General features: G+C 36.5%; 2 long non-coding RNA genes across 5 annotated transcripts; both read left to right on the forward strand.

Annotated features, from left to right (window-relative positions):
- The first annotated feature begins 509 nt into the window (after window positions 1–509).
- On the forward strand, window positions 510–2,693 carry LOC149709168 (uncharacterized). Of its 3 annotated transcripts, XR_016380191.1 has the most exons (6): window positions 510–804; window positions 857–1,068; window positions 1,135–1,352; window positions 1,422–1,528; window positions 1,754–1,863; window positions 1,973–2,693. It is a non-coding gene; the product is annotated as an uncharacterized LOC149709168 (long non-coding RNA). The 3 variants fall into 3 exon arrangements; XR_016380192.1 differs by having other exon boundaries at window positions 1,751–2,693; XR_016380190.1 differs by having other exon boundaries at window positions 1,754–2,693.
- Window positions 2,694–2,899: 206 nt separating this feature from the next.
- On the forward strand, window positions 2,900–3,860 carry LOC149709169 (uncharacterized). 2 transcript variants are annotated; one of them, XR_016380189.1, is made up of 4 exons: window positions 2,900–2,956; window positions 3,162–3,436; window positions 3,542–3,664; window positions 3,729–3,860. It is a non-coding gene; the product is annotated as an uncharacterized LOC149709169 (long non-coding RNA). The 2 variants fall into 2 exon arrangements; XR_016380188.1 differs by lacking the exon at window positions 2,900–2,956 and having other exon boundaries at window positions 3,095–3,436.
- The last annotated feature ends 16,754 nt before the right edge of the window (window positions 3,861–20,614 follow it).

Below are 20,614 nucleotides of genomic sequence, written 5' to 3' on the forward strand. Positions count from 1 at the left end.
TTGGTATCCATGCATACGTTAAAACTGCATGATTTTTTATACTCGTTGTATTTCTTTAAATTAGCTTTTCCCGGTTTCTTCAGTGATGCCAGACCTTGTGTTAGCCAAGAGGCGTCAAAGATAAAAACTTTCAGTTTAGAATAATAATCTAAGCTTTGTCTACGAAGGGATTTCCAAATAAGCCTGTGGCTTATTTACAGGTGGGTCCCTTTACAATGCACGGAGGGGTGGTGGCTAGCTCCTATGCCACAGCTAACATACAGCGCCCTACACTAACTATTACCGTTAACCTCAGCAAGTTTTGATGGAAAGGAGAAACCGGGTTAGACCGTGGAGGAAAACTCCTTTTAACAAGCAGGGAGAGAACTTTCAAACTCTACGCAGAATTATTTGTTCCCAGATTATCACCCCGTGCCACAGTCTAGGATCAAACCCGGGATCCTTTTGCTGCGAGGCGAGAGCGCTAATCGCTACGCCACCCCACCAAGAATGAATCATTACTGTGAGTAATTTGGCTCACAGAGGGTCTGACAACATTTCACTAAATTAACTATGAAACATTTGAGAAATTTCAGTGAAACATATATATAGGTCTGCTGAATATTATTCGCCTAATTTCAGCTATTATATCCTACCTTGATAGACACACTGCGAAGGTTAAGCAGCCTATTGCTAGATATTCGACGATGGCCCACGCGTATGTCGCGTGAATATCTGACGAGTTAGCAGCAACTATATCCGGAATGAATTTAACGAAAACGATGACATTCGCAACTTCGATACAACACAGCAGAAAATTAAGAGGTGACTTCATTGCAGGCCTCATAAACACAATTATATTTAAACCGTTGCACAGAATTCCAATCACCACCAGGGTAGTGTAGATCCATGTTGGAATACCGATTGTTAAAATTCTCAAATCTTCGTGAAAAGTGCTTCTAAATTCCGAGTATTCTTCTAAATTCAGTATCAAGGTTTCCGAAGTATTTTTGGATGTATCGAAATCAAAGCAAGGTGTGAAGAGAAAGCGATTATAAACTGATTCGTTTAATAACAAAGACATGTTACGTGAGCGAACTATGCGTATAGATTTCGTGAATGACTTTAGAAGAATAAGATTTTATCTTATTTTAGACAAGACACTTGGTTATATAAGACCGTAATCCAGTAAAGCCCATAGCGTACAACGTCAAGGACAAAAACTAAAGAATCTTGATTTAAATTTTAAATCCGGTACAGGTTTTTGAATAATTAGAATCTTGAAGGGGTGTAGCTTTCAATGCCCCAGGGCTTTGGAAACCTGCTGAAGCTCGCGATGATTGTCTCCCAGCGGTATCAGGGAGACTCTACATGTGAGAACTTATCACAGAATTTCTATTTCTAAAGACGAGAATACCGATCACAACTTAGTGAACTTTTAGCGCTCCAACAATAAAGCACTGTTTTGAAATGTCGAGTTGCCATAATATTCTAAAGAAAAGGCAGGATCGAATTTGTGTCATTCCCGCTCACGTGGATTTAAACAGTGGTGTGAAATTTCGGTTGACCTCTATATGCTAGAACCCAAGCTATCCTAACTCGTGCTGAGGTTTTTGTACAGACAAAAAACCCACATTTCCTACAAAAAGAGTCATCCTACTATATAGGAAAGGTGGGATCAGAAATGTACATCTCCTTCGGTGTCATTTTACTGTTCTTAGAAAAGAGAGCTACTTTCCAAATTCTAAAAATGTTCTTTCCATTTAATAAGCAGAGACAAAAAATTCGAACAGGGAAGGTATCTTGAACGGCAGAGTCATCTGTGTCTCACGTGCATGCGCACCTACCTCAGGGTACTGCAGAGAAGCCATACCCACAGGCACTGTAATGTATTTATGCTCAAATCAAGCACGAACAACCTCAACAAAGCTAAGCCTCGGCAGTAGGTTCTAAACAGATTTATCTATCATTTCATTTCTCCTCTTTTGCGTAGATTGCGCATGCGCGGAACTGTAGGACCGAGGCAGCGCTCAGTAAAGGTTTTGAATTTGGTCTCTCCAAGCCTCGTTCTATCAGTGCTCAATTGGCAACATACAATTTTCTTCTTACAAAGAGTCTCCCTGGTGGTATTCAAGGTTGAGTTCATTTGTTAGGTCAAAGGTGTAAGACTAAGAGTGATTATATTTTTTTTTTCACAAAACCGGACTGACTGCTAAGAGACTGTTACCTTCTTTGAATAACGCACTATGCATCACTAAAATATTAAACAATTATCGTACACGCAACAAAACTTCAAAAGTAACCGAGGAAATTTTACTTAATTAAAGAACAAGCTAAACATAAAAGTAGGAAATTATACAGGTATCACTGGGAATCTTTGTCTCCCAGATAGAAAGTTCGAGATGTGAGCATGTATTTAAGTCTAAAGATAGAAACGCTTGTGGAATCTTGACACAAACTTAGAGAGAAAATGAAAGCTTCAATCATATGTATCCCTCTAAATGAAATTCTTTGTGTCACATCAATAATTTCAAAACAAACTTTATTAGTTTAAATTTAAATATTTTTAAACATCATAATTAATCATCTAAATTGAGGATATAACAAATTAGCCCAGGACTATTTTGCTATAGATTATTATAAACTTTAAATTGAGAATTGTGCATATATATATCAAGGATAATATAATCTGTATAGAGTGAGTATTCAAATATGTTAAATATTTCTTAATAGAGAAATATGAGTATATATGTGTTTGATGTTAATGACTTTCGTTGAGAAATATTAGTTTTATAAGTTCTAAAAGCACTTCGAACACTTTACTCGAAGCAACTTAGACCCTTTTAAGCAACTTTTATCATCGTAACTTCGTTGTGGGTAAAGGTACAAGGCTGAAGTTTCTCTTACCAAGAGAACTTCTGATTTTAAAAACTTGATGGCGCTGTTGTTAGGATCAATACCAGAATCCAAAAATTAGGTACAGTACATACCTACAAAAATAAATGTGATCCTAACAAAAACCTTAACATGTAAAAATATTCCTAACATATATAAATAAGACGTAATCACTAAAAGTATCTATAAAACCATTTTGCTTAGTAGTACAGTTGGTTAAATCAAAAATAGTGTATCCAAAATATCTACGGCATCTGCAGGTATTGTAGTAACTTTCCAAGTTTTAGGAACTTTTCCCGTAAGTTTTAAGCGACGGATGTTTCGGTGCCAGATCACGATATCTTTAAATAAATCGACCCTATAATATTTTTCAAACCCTTAAATGAAGAAATACTTTGCACTAACGTCTGACGAAAACGAGTGCTCATGAAAAAGTAAACGAAAAATGTCATGCAATTCGATACTAAATACATCAAACATGAATGAGCCATTTTATGCAAAAAGCCGTAATCAATCTCTTCTGCCGCGTATAAAAGTTCAATGACGTTAACAATTGAATCCGGTAAGTTTGCGAAAATCATTATAATGAGCACGAGAACGAGAGTCAACGTTATTCTTTCTTCTTTGCTTTGTAATTTTGAATTCGTCGAATTTCTGTTCGATCCAGGATTTCTATTGACTGTGTTTCTGGCGTCGTTGGTACAAGATAACATCATGGCTTTTCTTCTGGATTTAGCTTGCCATAACGTGACCAATAGGAGAGACGTAGTTGCAACAGTGATGAAACACGGTAAGGCCGATATGCACAATATAAAGGAGGACGCCACACGTGCTGATGTTTCGCAATCTTTTAGGATATTGCCTCTTTTTAACTTGTAGAAAGTTTTGGGTACAATTTCTACCTCACTCTCGTTAACTTGAAAGATGAATAGCGGTATTCGCGAAACTTCGTTCGCGAGGAAAAATATAATTCCAGTTATGGTGGAGAATAAGGATATCAGCACGAGAATCCAAATTGCGTTCTTCTTTGTGCATATTCGTACCGATGACAAGGGCCACGCCACGGCAACTAGTCGCCAAACGCTGATTGTTACGGTTAACCAACTAGAATTAAAAGGGTTAAAAGAAAGAAGACCTCATTCTCAAATACCTTTGGTCTACTGTTCGCAATCATCAGGTCAAGTTTTCATATTAACTAATAAACAAGTTAAACTGAATTATTTTACCTCTCAGAGTGACGATGACGTCAGGGAGAGGTATTACAATGGATGTGTCTGTTTGTGGGTGTCTGTCTGTCACCGCGTTCGCAGTTTGCAAATCGGAGCAAATGTGTATGCTATATCTGGAAGGCGTTCGCAGTTCCATTTTATCGTCGTTACGGTAAAGATGTACGCGGCGATCGGCTTGGGTTACGAGAAACAATTTGCCGCCCAATGGCCGGGCTTCCACCAAAAGTTAACGCAATTGCGGGTTTTCTTATCATTTACTGTGATTTAATAGCCTTATATAGCCTATATTTCCAAAAATTAATAAGGAGGCGTACGCTTGAATTCAAACGTCTACAATAGCTATGTTTAAAATGATTTTAGGAATAACGTTTGTAAAAACAATTTAACTAATAATAAGGTAAATAACTGATGATATAAATAATATCAATTATATTTAAGAAAATCGTCTCGACTCAGAGAGGTTGATTTTGGTTTGCCAACTTGTTTATACTTGTATTTCATTAAAGGGGTTTTGTTTCCTTCAGTGTTTCCAGACCTTTTGTTTGCCAAGATTTTTTTCTCACAACATTGCTCTAATTTAACTACGAAACATTTGAGAAACTTTCTCTAGCTCTTTCAGTGAAAAATATCTACAGGTCTGATGAATGTTATACGCCTAATTTCAGTTATTATATCCTACCTTGAAAGACACACTGCGAAGGTCAAGCAGGCTACTGCCAGTTGGTCGACGATGGCCCACGCGTACGTTTGTTGTATATTTAGCCATTTAGAAGCAATTATATCTGGAATGAAGTTAGCGAAAACGATGACATTCGCAACTTCCATACAACACAGAAGAAAATTAAGAGGCGATTTCATTGCGGGCCTCGTAAACACAAATATATTTAAAACGTTGCACAGAATTCCAATCACCACCAGGGTAGTGTAGATCCATGTTGGAATACCGATTGTTAAAATTCTCAAATCTTTGTGAAAAGTGCTTCTAAATTCCGAGTATTCTTCAAAATTCAGTATCAAGGTTTCCGAAGTATTTTTGGATATATTTGAATCATAGCACGGTGTGAAGAGAAAGCGATTATAAACTGATTCGTTTAATAAAAAAGACATGTTACGTGAGCGAACTATGCGTATAGATTTCGTGAATTACTTTAGAAGAATAAGATTTTATCTTATTTTAGACAAGACCGTAATCCAGTAAAGCCCATAGCGTACAACGTCAAGGACAAAAACTAAAGAATCTTGATTTAAATTTTAAATCCGGTCCAGGTTTTTGAATAATTAGAATCTTGAAGGGGTGTAGCTTTCAATGCCCCAGGGCTTTGGAAACCTGCTGAAGCTCGCGATGATTGTCTCCCAATGATATCAGGGAGACTCAAAATGTAAGAACTTATCACAGAATCTCTATTGCTAAAGAAAAGAATGCCGATCAGAACTCATGCGGTGCTCCTGCAATAAATCAGTGCTATGAAATTTCTAGTTGCCATGATATACTAAAGAAAAGGCATTATCGAATTTGTGTCATTCCCGCTCACGTGGATTTAAACAGTGGTGTGAAATTTCGGTTGACCTCTATATGCTAGAACCCAAGCTATCCTAACTCGTGCTGAGGTTTTTGTACAGACAAAATTCCCATATTTCCTACAAAAAGATTCATTCTATTATAAAGGAAAGGAAGGATCAAAAAAGTTCATCTCTTTCGGCGTCATTTTACTGTTCTTAGAAAAGAGAACAACTTTCCAAATTCAAAAAATGTGCTTCCCAGTTGGGAAACAGAGACTAAAGAGTCGAAAAGGGAAGGTATCTTGAACGGCAGAGTCATCTGTGTCTCACGTGCATGCGCACCTACCTCAGGGTACAGCAGAGAAGCCATACCCACAGGCACTGTAATGTATGCATGCTCGAGTCAAGCACGAACAACCTCAACAAAGCTAAGCCTCGGCGGTAGGTTCCAAACAGATTTATCTATCATTTCATTTCTCGTCTTTTGCGCAGATTGCGCATGCGCGGAACTGTAGGACCGAGGCAGCGCTCAGTAAAGGTTTTGAATTTGGTCTCTCCCAGCCTCGTTCTATCAGTGCTCAATTGGCAACATACAGTTTACTTCTTACAAAGAGTCTCCCTGGTGGTATTCAAGGTTGAGTTCATTTGTTAGGTCAAAGGTGTAAGACTAAGAGTGATTATATTTTTTTTTTCACAAAACCGGACTGACTGCTAAGAGGCTGTTACCTTCTTTGAATAACGCGCTATGCATCACTATAATATTAAACAATTATCGTACACGCAACAAAACTTCAAAAGTAGCCGAGGTAATTTTACTTAATTAAAGAACAAGCTAAACATAAAACTAGGAAATGATACAGGTATCACTGGGAATCATTGTCTCCCAGGTAGAAAGTTCGAGATGTGATCATGTATTTCAGTCTATGCGATAGTATTAATATTTCAAATACAAGAAGTTGGTTAGCTTTCCTTCCCAAAAGAAATAAAATTATATCATGAGTTAATAATATGTTAGCTCCCTAGGGAGCTAACATATTATTAACTCATGATTATATACATCATCTTGGTTAAGGCTGTTATAAGTGAAGCTTTGTTCTGTAGGCTATCATCGCTCAGTGGCCCACTTTTTGTTATACATGCCTTTGCATTCTGCTAAATTCATTTTTTAAAAAACTGCCGTTAAATTACATCTCATATTATAAATGAAGATAATACTCAGCATGGGTATGATCAAACAAGAGATAAAACGAAGGTCAAATACGTAATGGCACCCTTGAACATGCCGTCAATAAAATTGCTATCAATTACACAACACCTTAAAAATGAGAAGCGAAAATATCCACTTTGCATCTTTTTCAGTAGATAATATTCCGAAATGTTAGTAATTGACGATCGACGCTTTCGTACATGTAGAGTTCTCAAATGAACCGCAAAAATCAATTCGCGATTACTATCAATAATTCCGGATAACGTAACCAACAAAACAACGGTACTAGATAATGGTAATACCACGCCAATTATCCAAGAAACATGATCGAGTGAAAAAGTTCCGAGCAATTTGCAAATTATCGTAAATTCCAAACAGAAGAAATCTGCCCATTCCACTAGCCACAGTAAGAGGCAAAACTTCATCGAGTTGTCAAGATCCAGGACATCGTTCAACAACCGCGTATGCAAGACGCACAGTTTGGTTATATCTTCATCTTTCTTAACCATTTGTGCCAGTAATTTCAGTTTGATTCCGATACAAGCTACTGACAGAACCAGTGTCACTTGGAAAAGGTAAGTCAGTGATATTACGGTGTAGTACAAAGTGCTTTCAAATACAAGTATGCAATAGGCGGTTATGGCACCGGATTTTAAAAATTCAGAATCAAATAAAGTCTGGCGAACGTAACTCTCTACCCAATCATAGTCATTTAAAAGGATAATCCTTATGGCTATCGACATTGCGCTAGTTGAAAAAATTAACAATGTGATTGCACTGAGACTACGTGGTAATTTGATGACATCACTACCGTTTGAGATGAAGTACATTATTTTCACGCTTGTTCCAATGATAGACGTTTTTCCGAACAAACACGAGTTGACCACTAAGGTAATAGAGCACATTCTAAGTACGTCACCAATGGGTAACAAAAAATCTGCAATTTTTTCCAGGTTTAATTCGTAATGCACCGTGAAAGTTAACATGTACAGAGAGTACGTGTTGATGACGGTGAAAAGTAACCAATGTCGAACTGAACGCTTTTCGTTTACGTGACGGTAAAGGCCCAAAACACGCAAAATTCTGAATACGATGATGAAAACTAAGTTTTCACTTATACATTTCGGAGGTTTAACATTTTTTGGACGACACCGACTCTTAGTAATTTTATTTCTGATCGCCCTGAAAACTGACAGTAATCGCTTCATTTTTACGAACTATTTTACAGTTTACTAACCTACTAATGACATGAATTTAATAACTATATTTGGAGTACGAAAACTGCTTGCTTTATCGCTACAAAAAGCTTCCGGAAGAGCCAGAAGAATTTATTATTCTAGTCAAAAATTTACACTAGTACCGTATACCAAGGTCTCACAATATTGTGTGAGTATTCTATATTATATGAATAAAAGGAGCACGCAATTGGAGCGCGTGTGGTGTATATTTTATTGTCCCAAACAGAGTTACATGGAAAGGCCAGTGTTAGAAACTATGAACAAGCGCATATGGTTAAAGGGTTAAAGGTACTAACAATCATTATTTTAACAAAATGTTATTTCAATTACATTTTAATATGAACCATTATAAATATAAAAATCTTATTTGAAGTTCAGCTTTCAAATCGTACTGATCGGTACTGACAACACTTTTTCATTGAATATAAAGGGGTCTCAATAACAACTCAGGATCCAAGCACACAAGAATAGCTTTCTCGCGTTTTTTCCGAGAGGTGGCGCGTTGAATGTAAAGTACTTTTAAGCTTTATTCTCTCAATAAACAGTGATGGAAAAAGATCCTCCTGATCGAAACGACTGTCATATCGTCCTTAGGGCTATCCGTTGCCCTTGGGTATATCATTTATTCAGTTTAGTTTTCAATTTACAAAATGAATACATTTCTTCCAGTTGTTTTATTTGGAAAGTTTGGATGTATGACTACTACAATGCAATAGATATTATTTTCACACTGAGTCTCTACACCTTTGAAATAGATTTTTACTAACATTATTAACTAGAAATGGAAACGTACCCGCGAGCATGGTTACTATCGACCTGAAGTAAAATTAGAATTATGAAAGGCCATTCTCTCAGATATCTGAGAATATTTTACTAACGTCATCTGGGTTTTAATTTAAAATTCGACTTTTACCATACGCCAACTGACTTCAAGCCAGAAGCGCAGACCCAAAAATCAATTTGGCCAAAGACAAAAAGAAACAACTAAAAGTGAGACAGTATTGTATTGTCTATTTTTAGTTCCTTTCCTCTTCTAAAACGCTTCTTTTAAAAATTTGAGCCTGTTTCTTTTAATTTATCTTTTAGTTTGTCATATAGAACCTAGCTAGACAACCACTAACGACAGTTTCTCCGCCATGATACCTGAGAAAATCTGACATTAAAATTCTACCTCTGCGCATTTCTAAACGAACCAATAAGATCACCCCCTCATTCGTGAAAGCCCGGTTAAGAAACTCGTATGACCGTTGTAAATTTTGAATGAATTTATTTTTAGGTGTATTACTATGGACAAAATAAATTTGTGATCACACAAGAGATAAAACGAAGGTCAAATACGTAATGGCACCCTTGAACATGCCTTCAATAAAATTGCTATGAATGACACAACAGCTTAAAAATGAGAAGCGAAAAAAACCACTTTGTATCTTTTTCAACAGAAAATATTCCGAAATGCAAGTAATTGACGAACGACGCTTTCGTACATGTAGAGTTCTCAAATGAACCGCACAAATCAATTCGCGATTGCTAGCAATAATCCCGGATAACGTAACCAACAAAACAACGGTACTAGATAATGGTAATACCACGCCAATTATCCAAGAAACATGATCGAGTGAAAAAGTTCCGAGCAATTTGCAAATTATCGTGAACTCCAAACAGAAGAAAACCGCCCATTCCACTAGCCACAGTAAGAGGCAAAACTTCATCGAGTTGTCAAGATCCAGGACCGCGTTCAATAACCGCGTATGCAAGACGCACAGTTCGGTTATATCTTCATCTACCTTAAGCCTTTGCGCAAGTAATTTCAGTTTGATTCCGATACAAGCTGTTGACAGAACAAGTGTCACTTGGAAAATGTAAGTCAGCGAAAGTATGGTGTAGTACAAAGTGCTTTCAAGTATAAGCAGGCAATAGGCGGTGATTGTACCGGATTTTAAGTATTCGGAATCAAATAAAGTGTCGCGAACGTAATTTATTAGCCAATCATAATCACTTATAAGGATGTATCTAATACCTATCAACAATGCGCTTGTTGATAAAATTATCAATGTGACTGCGCTGAGACTGCGTGGTAATTTGATGACATCACTACCGTTTGAGATGAGGTACATTATTTTCACGCTTGTTGCAACTATAGACGTTTTCCCGAACAAACACGAGTTGAACACAAAGTTAATTGAACATATTCTAAGTATGTCGGGAATGGGTAACAAACAATTTGAAATGTTATGCAGGTTTAATTCGAAATGCACCGCGAAACTAATTATGTACACAGAGTACGTACTAATGACGGTGAAAAGTAACCAATGTCGAACTGAACGCTTTTCGTTTGCCAACCGGTAAAGACCCAAAAGACGCAAAATCTTGAATACGATGTTAAAAGCGAAGTTTGCACTTACACATTTCGGAGGTTTCAAATTGTTTCGATTAGTAAAATTCTTAGGATATCTATTTCTAATTGTCCTGAAAAGCAACACTAATCTCTTCATTTTCATGAGACGTCTCACACTTTTCTAACATAAAATTAACATTTTAGGCATCTTAGTTGATATCAGGCATCTTAGTTGATATCAGGCAATCATTTGACTCAGAACAAAGAAAAATGAAACGAGGGAAAAGGTAAAACCAGACAACGCGGATCATAGTTTTTCTCTATAAATGAAAGTTTCACTTCGCAAAAGCTTCTTAAACTGTTTACCTGTTTTAGGCTATTGCAAGAAAACCATCGCGTGAGTTAAGTTGTTTTACAGGGAGTAGAAGGGAGGCTGGTTTATAAATCCTTTTAGCTATGCAAAAGCTGAGCGTTTTGGTGAACAAGGGGATCATTCTAAGCTAAGAAAGGAACGGGTATATATATTTTTTATGGCATAGTAAGATGTTTCAAAGTTTTAAAACATTGTTTTGAAGGTAAGCGCGCGGCAGGGCAAGAAAATGAGATGTAATCTCCTAAGCTCACAGTGTTCGAGCCGCAATAAAACAAATTCTTTGCTATCTTATTTGGAATTATAGAGTTCATGCTGACGGAAGTTACAAATAATCGAGTTAAATGGACTCCAAAGTTGGCAGCGGCTGGTGGGTATAAATAATTTGAAATGCATCAGGCACTACGTGACTAAGGGTAGGCGTGGTTCAAATAAGCTTTAATTTCGAGAACAAGGACTAGTTCTCACTCCAAACGGAGTCTTTGGGTCTTGGCATCAAGGGGTGGAGTTAACTGTCCCTCTAAGCTTAGCAAAGGCTAGTTTTAAATCCGCCCTCGTGGATGAGTTCTTATCATTCAGAATATTAGGGGTGCCACAAGAGCCGACATTTGCTTTAAGTGGTTAGGGAATTTTAAAAATTGCTTCCTCAACTGGACACACCTCTTAAGTATTTTTGCTGCAACTCCCTTCACTTCCACTCCCTGAGTCCCGTTTACACTTTAGAAAACTTTAAGGAACGTAAAGTAGAAAAGCGTGTTATGTTTGACAAGGAATACGTCGTGTAAGAATAAACACTGCTTCCAGTGACTAAAGACCTACATCGTGGATTTGATTAAATATACTGAAGCATTATGGATTCTAAACTAGGCCACCAAATGTGCATTACAGCCGCGGATGTGATATGGCTGTAAATTGAGGTGGAAAATTGAAAAGGAACAATTTTTTGGGGGGAGAATTATGAGTGGTAGGGTTTGAAATAGATAAGTAAATAATAATATTTATTGACGGGTAAAAAGAAAGCCAGGGGCTTATTGTGGCTCGACTCAGTTAAACACAAATAGTAAAATGACCTACGACCATTGACAGTGTCGGTAGCAACGTTAACCTTGGCGCGATACAACGTTTTTCATTGGTTGTTTCTAAGATTTTCCGCATCAGTTTGATAGATGGCAGCATGGTGCCTGTTTTAAAATTACTGATTAGTGACGTGAACATTTTTTAAAAAGCGAGTTGGTTATATCCGTGTATGTGATGGGAATTTCAAATAGGGCGAGCTAATAGCTGTTTTTGAACTATTCTTTAGGGGTTAAAATATTTTTAGGAGTGATAGAAAAATTCTACGTATCTAAATATGTTAAATAAACTACTATAAAATCGTACAATATGGGGATTAATTTGATCTGAGAATAACCCTTCAATATTATGTATGTGGAAAAGAAGGAAATAATGTTTATAAAAGGGAGTGCATTTATTTCATACGGACACGTCGGCATTATCTATCCATTACCCACGTTATTTTATCTTTATCCATACTCGGAAATTATCCACAGATCTTACATGTTAAATCACATTAAATCCACAACTTTGTTTATAAATACTCAGTTATCCACGAATTTGTGGATAATGTATAGAAAATGCAGAGCTATACGAACAGTTTAAAAAACAGGCCTATTAGTTAGAGAAGATAATGGAAATGTTTTCCGAAGCAAAGCGAAGTTTCACGTACTCACACTGCATTAAAAGTAAAAGCGTTCTCAAACGAAAGTAGTTTTATTTGTATATTTCCGTAAAGCAAACATTCACAAACTCCATTTGAATCCTTTTTTCTAATCGAAGAATAGAGAAAGCTTCACCCTATTTTTTTTGGGGGGGGGGGCGGCAAGTAACGACCCATAGCAAAACGTTATTAGCTGATGATACTTAAGATGGCGCTTCAGAAGTTCAGACGTTCTTATGCCTTATGTCGGCTATTGATTTGGGCGATCGAAGTTGTTGTTTAATTTATCATTAAATATGAAAGGTTTCTAGATGTAAAATTTCGACAGCGAAGTAATAGGAGCTTCAGTTAGATGAAGGAAATTTCAATTAAAATGTTATATGTCTTATGTTATTGAATAAATTAATTATCAAAATCAATTAGGCATATAATTAGAAAAATGTATTTTTACTTTAATTGTGTAATGGATATTTTTGTAAAAACGTGAACCACATTTTTTATAAAAAATATTTTTAACTATACCTAATGAAGTGTTTGGGTTTTATTGAGACGATTAATTTAATGGTTTTCTGTGAAATAATTTTATGATAAATACCAATGATAATGGACATATTTAATTTTTATATCTTATATCGGGTAGTGATTTGGGTATGTCGAAAACAACTAGATGGAAATTCTGTTTTAATTTGATCACTGGTATAAAAGGTTGCCATATTTTTAAATGGCGGCCAGAAATTTAAAACCCTTCTTTATGGAATAATGCCCGCATGATAAGTAATAAAATTGTCCCGACGGGCTGACGGGCAACGTCGAGTGCCTTCGCTTCTAGATTGCTACAAAAATATCAGTCATCAGTAAAATCTGCACATTCTTTATATCATTTTAATGAAAGTTCTTATTACACGCGAGCGACGCCGCGGGTAACAGCTAGTAGATAATGTAACGTAATAAATTTTCCAAATTTCTGTGACCTGTGAATTCGGTCCAGAAACTAGCAACACATTCCTCTCCGTGACATTCGTCACTCGACGAGGTAAAAAAGTTATTTATTACTATTTTTTTTAATTTTGTCTATTTTGAAGCTTAAAAAATAGGCTTGGCTTTTTCACTAGTATGCTGTGTCAGTTTTACGTCAGCTTCCAAACTGGTAAGATACATTCGCATAATCCCTTGATAATTAGTGTTATTATTGAAATTAATGCTAATGATTCTCAATGAAATTAATTTAATGATAGAATTAAGGTATTTAATAGTCACTTTATTATGTTTTTTAACTACAACAATAATGGAAAACGTGTAATTATAATTTGAAAGTTTAATAATAGGTTTTTAAATGGGTTGTTTTTTTCAAACCGTGCCGATTAGGTACAGACTGTTAAAAAAGTCTTTGCGCGTTGCAGTTTTCGCACATATTTTACTATATTTCAAAAGCTATTCAAGCTAGCGCTCTGGAATAAAGTGCGTTATAAAAGTTTTGCATTTCTCTTTCATATTTTACCCGTTTCACAGTTGTCCTTTGCATACTTATACCGGAAACCGGAAAGGTCAAAATTATCAACTTTGAAAATATTGGATTCTCGAGGATATAAATGCGATTTTCGGATTCCTTGGGGTCGATTCATATTTGAAAAGTTTTCACCAAATTCAATTCGGATGAATAGGTCACGAGTAATCAGCCTTTATTCAAAATCTGGCAAACTTGGTTAGATTGGTGATAATTCATAATCGAGTATCGAATCTTTGTCGTAATAATGCTTGTTAGATGTTATGGCACTTTATGCATATATAAATGATTGGTCTTGTGGCGCGATACTTTGAAACAATTCAGACGCTCATTAAAGGGATGGTGAAGTGGAAAATTAAGTAATTTTTTATTGATTCTTCTATAAGACCAATCTGCATACAGTGCATAGTGAATTATCCAGGAAATAACACTGAACGATTTTTATACGTCAATTAGTTTGAAATTTCATGGATAATTTTAAATAAGGATCTCCGACCAATCGCGTCCTTTTATAAACAATTTTCTCGTGGCACGTTCCGTGTTGAATCAATTTATCGCGAGATTTGAAAAAATTTGCGCGATGTGACAATTGTGGCGCGAGACATGGAGCGTGCCACGAGAATTAAAGGCTAGGGGAGGTCCAATAAAAAATCAAGCAACAATTAAAACTGAAAGTGACTGCCTTGTTTGTAAAAAATAGTTCAATAAAGCACACGAACATTCTTCAATTTGAAACTCGAAGGAAGTCTTATTATTTGAAAATTTTCGTCCAAATAATTTTATAGATATTTTTCAACTTTTAAAGAAATTAAAAGTTATTCGAAATAGCTTTTGTGGCGCGAGACATGGAGCGTGCCACGAGAATTTTGTTAACAAAAAGGCACGGCGTTACGCGATTGGTCGGAGGTCCTTATTTAAAATTATTCTTAAAATCTTAGCCTAATTTGGATAATAAAATCAATGGGAGGTATTTCCTAAATTTTTCATTATGCAGACTGGTCTTATAAGAACCGGTAAAAATCACTTTAATTTCCACTTCCCCCTCCCTTTAAGAGAAAACTCGCGTCTTTTGAAGAGGATAAGCGGTTTGAAAATATTGTTATTTGGGCCATGATATCATAATATTTAGAACTCATATTAATTACGTCTAGGTCTTCAGCCCGACTCATTGCAGCCTAGTGAAAATCTCACTCATGATGGCATATGCGCTTCACGAGATCCCTTCAAATAGACATATTCGACTATTCCATTTAAGACACAACTTCAGAGGAGATGGCTTCTATGCTAGGAAGGTTCGCTACGCGATTGAGCTTCGCTAAACGGAGCCTGGGGTTGCCTATAGCCTCATGCGTATAGAGCAAATGTCAGGCCATTGAAAGATTTCATTTTAGAGGTAGGAATAGGGAACAGAGTAATCTAGGCGCGCGTCAAAGTCCCGGACCCCTTCCTCGGGACGGTGGGATATGAAAGAAGAGGCGGGTCATAGCGACAGAGGTAAAAAATAATTACGTATTTTTTGCCGCCCCAGTCAGTAACGTCATAAAAACCTAGTTTTAGTGAGCCAATCTGAAATTTTAAACTTTTTATTACGTGTTGGAAGGAGGGGCTCTATACTGGGCTATGAGTCGGACTGAATTAAACACTAACCGTTCTCTATTCCTACTTCTAAAATTCAATACATCTCTGGTGAGGCTTAATAATAAAGCCGACCACAACCAAAGCATGGGCAAAGGCGTATTTCACAACTGACGTTCAAAGCTACCGATGGCAAAACCTAAAAATTAAATGAAAAAAAAAAATTTATGCCGGTAAGAATGATCACAACTGATAATAACAGCTAACAGCTAAAACGAACCCGAACGGTAAAAACTTGAAGTTAGTCTCTGCGCTGCTGGTCTGCTACTCCTTTTGTTTATTTTCTATGGCAAAAACACTAACTTAGGGAGGTATTGGGATATTAGGGCATTTTGTGTTTTAAAAAATTTATTGTGAAGGAAAGAAAACAAGCCTGTTTAAAGCTATTTCGAATAACTTTTAATTTCTTTAAAAGTTGAAAAATATCTATAAAATTATTTGGACGAAAATTTTCAAATAATAAGACTTCCTTCGAGTTTCAAATTGAAGAATGTTCGTGTGCTTTATTGAACTATTTTTTACAAACAAGGCAGTCACTTTCAGTTTTAATTGTTGCTTGATTTTTTATTGGACCTCCCCTAGCCTTTAATTCTCGTGGCACGCTCCATGTCTCGCGCCACAATTGTCACATCGCGCAAATTTTTTCAAATCTCGCGATAAATTGATTCAACACGGAACGTGCCACGAGAAAATTGTTTATAAAAGGACGCGATTGGTCGGAGATCCTTATTTAAAATTATCCATGAAATTTCAAACTAATTGACGTATAAAAATCGTTCGGTGTTATTTCCAGGATAATTCACTATGCACTGAATGCAGATTGGTCTTATAGAAGAATCAATAAAAAATTACTTAATTTTCCACTTCACCATCCCTTCAATGAGCGTCTGAATTGTTTCAAAGTATCGCGCCACAAGACCAATCATTTATATATGCATAAAGTGCCATAACATCTAACAAGCATTATTACGACAAAGATTCGATACTCGATTATGAATTATCGCCATTTAAATCGAAGTTGCCAGATTTTGAATAAAGGCTGATTACTCGTGACCTATTCATCCGAATTGAATTTGGTGAAAACTTTTCAAATATGAATCGACCCCAAGGAATCCGAAAATCGCATTTATATCCTCGAGAATCCAATATTTTCAAAGTTGATAATTTTGACATTTCCGGTTTCCGGTATAAGTATGCAAAGGACAACTGTGAAACGGGTAAAATATGAAAGAGAAGTGCAAAACTTTTAAAACGCACTTTATTCCAGAGCGCTAGCTTGAATAGTTTTTGAAATATAGTAAAATATGTGCGAAAACTGCAACGCGCAAAGACTTTTTTAACAGTCTGTACTTGATGTTTAAAATCGATTTAATGCTGGGTTGAGTTGAAGTTGCCTTGCAATTTTTGTAAAACCGCTGGGTTAAACTGGATATAAACAATGGCGTACGTTAATCCCATTCCCAAGAACGACAGGAAAAGCCTTTTGGTGATTAAAAACATCCCAGCTAATTTCAGTCCCAAACAGTCTCTGTTAAAGTGGTTGATTAAAAACTGATATTCACGAAGCTTGCAATTGGATATCGCTTCTTTTGAAAGATACGCTAGTTTAGCGTTTACGTTATTCATGGCTTCGGGTATTCGAGCCGCGGATATGGTCACCAGATATGTGTTAATCATATCTTGAAAAGCATCCGGCATGATTCCACTGAGAGAAATTCTGTTATATGGTGAATCAATGTCCATAACGAATAAAAAGATGCCGTGGCAGGAACTGAAGAAAGCCAATCCATACCATAAAACCTAGAGAAACAATAAAATTGATTACTTCCCTAAAGGCTCTTTCAGACGATCCAACTAAATGACTCATTAGATTATTCAACAAGTTGTAACAACTTGCAAACTTTGAAGGCGGAAAGTTGAGTAAATAAATCTTTTTTTACCACTAAATGGAACTTTTTAAGCGCCACCTACCTTGGCACTTACGAATGAGATAGTTTTCACACATGGAGAATTGATACCATTTACACCAGGAGACCGGGCTACTTGGAGGACAAAACCCGTCTGCTTTTGTCTTCCAGGTAGCCTGGCCTCCTGGTGTAAATGATATGAATCCTTCATGTGTGAAAACTATCTATAAACCACGAAAAGTTTTAATTTTTGTAATGCATTAAATTGGCTGAAGAATTCAAATCAAAAAGTTGTGTCAGCAAAAATTGGATCACTGATGCAAGTGTTCCTAGCCAACGTTTTTGGTTCCTCAACTGATCCAGCTTCTACTAGTTGATTCAACTCGAGCTGACCCATCAAGGTGAATCAAAAAGTTGGATTGCCCGAAAGAGCCCTAAGTGCTAGAAATTGCAACATATTCAGTATTGTTTGATGTCGTTTTATCTTTACCCTATCAAGTGCGTTATGATGGAACTTCGCAAAGTATAGCATATTTGATATAATCATTTTGCTTATTAATGAAGAGTAGTATAACTTGTTCAGTCTTAAACATAGTACTAAGTATGAACTATTTAACGGCATCCACAATCAAAATTACACGGAACTCGATCTTACCATTACATTCCCAAGTAGTTCGTTGATACGTTCAGTAAACCTACAAAGAACCAGAAAAGTATTGTTGATAAGTTCCAAGCTATCAAACCCGGCGTGTTCCAATAATTCTCCAAGATGATCGGTCAATGCCGCCGCCATCAGACAAAAATAAGCTGTTAAAATTATTAGAAAACTTCGCAATGTAGCCAAGGCAAAGGTCCGGCCAAATATAACTAACGTTGCTAGAAACGTTTCTAAAGCCGGTGCCACTTTCAAGTTCGGTTGAAAAGTCAAATAGCTAGCATAGGTGGGAGTGGTGCTGTATTCGTTTCGAACGGACTTATCACCCCATAGGAATACACCAACGACCATAGCGTTGTAAAACATGGATAATATAACGTATATTCTGATACGCCGAGTAATTTGGTTTAAACGATCTGGCGAGACCATCCTCAGATGGTTTGTAATTTTAGTCAACAACTTCCGGGCTTCTTTTCGACGTAGTAACACGTAAAACACCGAAATTATGGAACCACTTTGAGCCACAATTAGTCCTATGCTGTGTTCTAGTGATAGTGTTTTAGTAATAGTTGAATAAATGGTGCAGACTAAAATATAATTAAGAAATGCAAGTGAAATCCAAAAGAGGCACAGAATGACGATATTTGACTTCTCGCAGATTACAGGGATTGACAGGCTAACTGTGGTTTTTGTCGACTGCGTTTTAATGCAACTAACTCTTCTCGAATGGTAATTACCCATGTTGATTGTACGAGAGCTGGGTGCTACTGAACTTTACGATCACTCTAAACAGAAACCTTTCAGTGTTTCATAATAATTTGCGTCACCTTCTTTTGCATTCATTTGATCGTTTGTATTTTAAAAGAAACACAAGTTCCCTTATTTTTCTCCGAACCCCACCCTATTGACGTTATTTTTTAATATATGAGGCTTGTTGTCAAACTTGGAAACCTTAAGTAAATAATGTAATAATTCAAAACGGATCAATAGTTATATATGGTCGCTTTACAAAACTGACAGTTCGTTTCATTTTATGATATATAGCATGGTTTACCTAAGAGAAATCAATATCTCTCAAAACGTAAATGCTTTGTGAACGCAGAATTAGTTTCTGAAAACAATCTCAAGAAGTATTCGCGCGCCATAGTCCCAGTCCCCCCTTCAAAATATAAGGGGGGGGGACGTAAAAGGAGGCCGGGCTATTTCGCCTCCTCTCCTTAGTCCGAAAATACGTAATTTTCGTCGTTCGCGTCGCGCTGACGTGAGTTTTTAAGAACCAACGGGATGCGGGTTGTAATTTAGAGACGGGGATTAACTCCGGACCTACGTTTGGACTGGAGATAAAGCTAGAATTGTGGCGAATTTATACCTTCTCCCTAGTATACTAGACATCGCTTCTTGCTTGTATTTTAATTCTACAGCGTCAGTTTGGTAGCATCGCAAAACTAAAGAGTATTCTAGCACTAAATTATAGAAGAAACATAGGTGTTAGCATTGTTTTACAGGTTGGTCTGAAAAGGGTGGTAACGCAAAAGCACTGTGAGTTTTAAGTGCGAATTTGAGTTGAAAAGTTTCTATGACGTTTTGCCTTCAGTGCCACTGTTTAAAAGTTATGATTGTAGTGTTAGTTATGACCCTAGAATTGTCTTTCACTTTATTATTCAAATTTAATTGTTCATTCGTAAAACACTCCAGTCTTAACTTGTAAACTGTAGTACTTAGGGCTGAACGTCATTGAACATTTCGACTCAAAACCACTCATAAAACCCACTATACTTCGGTCTTACCACCCTTTATGGAAAAATGTGTACATCTTTTATTGACATTATTTAAATAGCCAAGCCACCCTCTAGTCACTACGTCAACTCACTTTAGACTATACGAAAGAAATTGTTGTCCAGTATTTTTTTTAATAATGTTGATGACTTCAAATATAATTTTTTATTGTGTCATAATATTTACAACTATCATCGTAACAAAAATAAGTGGGACACTAAGTGAGATGCGTCAAAAAAATGTGTGGTTCCCAGTTAAACATCGTGTCCACCAAATAACTTGCAATTTGTGAACTACTTTACAATATGAGCTTAGGCACACTTCAGCCTTTAAGTGTACACTTTTACCAAGGGCTCGTTAGAGTTCTTAGATTTGAGACTGTTGAATTTATTTAAACAAAATGAGCATTCTGATATGTCTTACTCCATATGTGTACCAATTGTCTTGTCTTAGAGGATAGGGTAACATGTTTGTTGGGGCCGTACCTCAGAAAATTAATGATTTAGGCTCCATGTTCTTTGACACTTTTGACTGGGTCTGACCCAAATAACACACCCTTTAACATGTGACATACTTATCAGAAACTTTCTGTATGTTGCCTATCCTTACGCGAAGCTACATCTCCAGGTCTCGAGCCAGATACAAACTCCTAGGAAAATTTATTGAA

The sequence above is a fragment of the Phalangium opilio genome, unplaced genomic scaffold (assembly GCF_054372755.1).
Source record: "Phalangium opilio isolate 3A_F unplaced genomic scaffold, DU_Popi_V2 ptg000013l_1, whole genome shotgun sequence".
NCBI lineage: Eukaryota > Metazoa > Arthropoda > Arachnida > Opiliones > Phalangiidae > Phalangium > Phalangium opilio.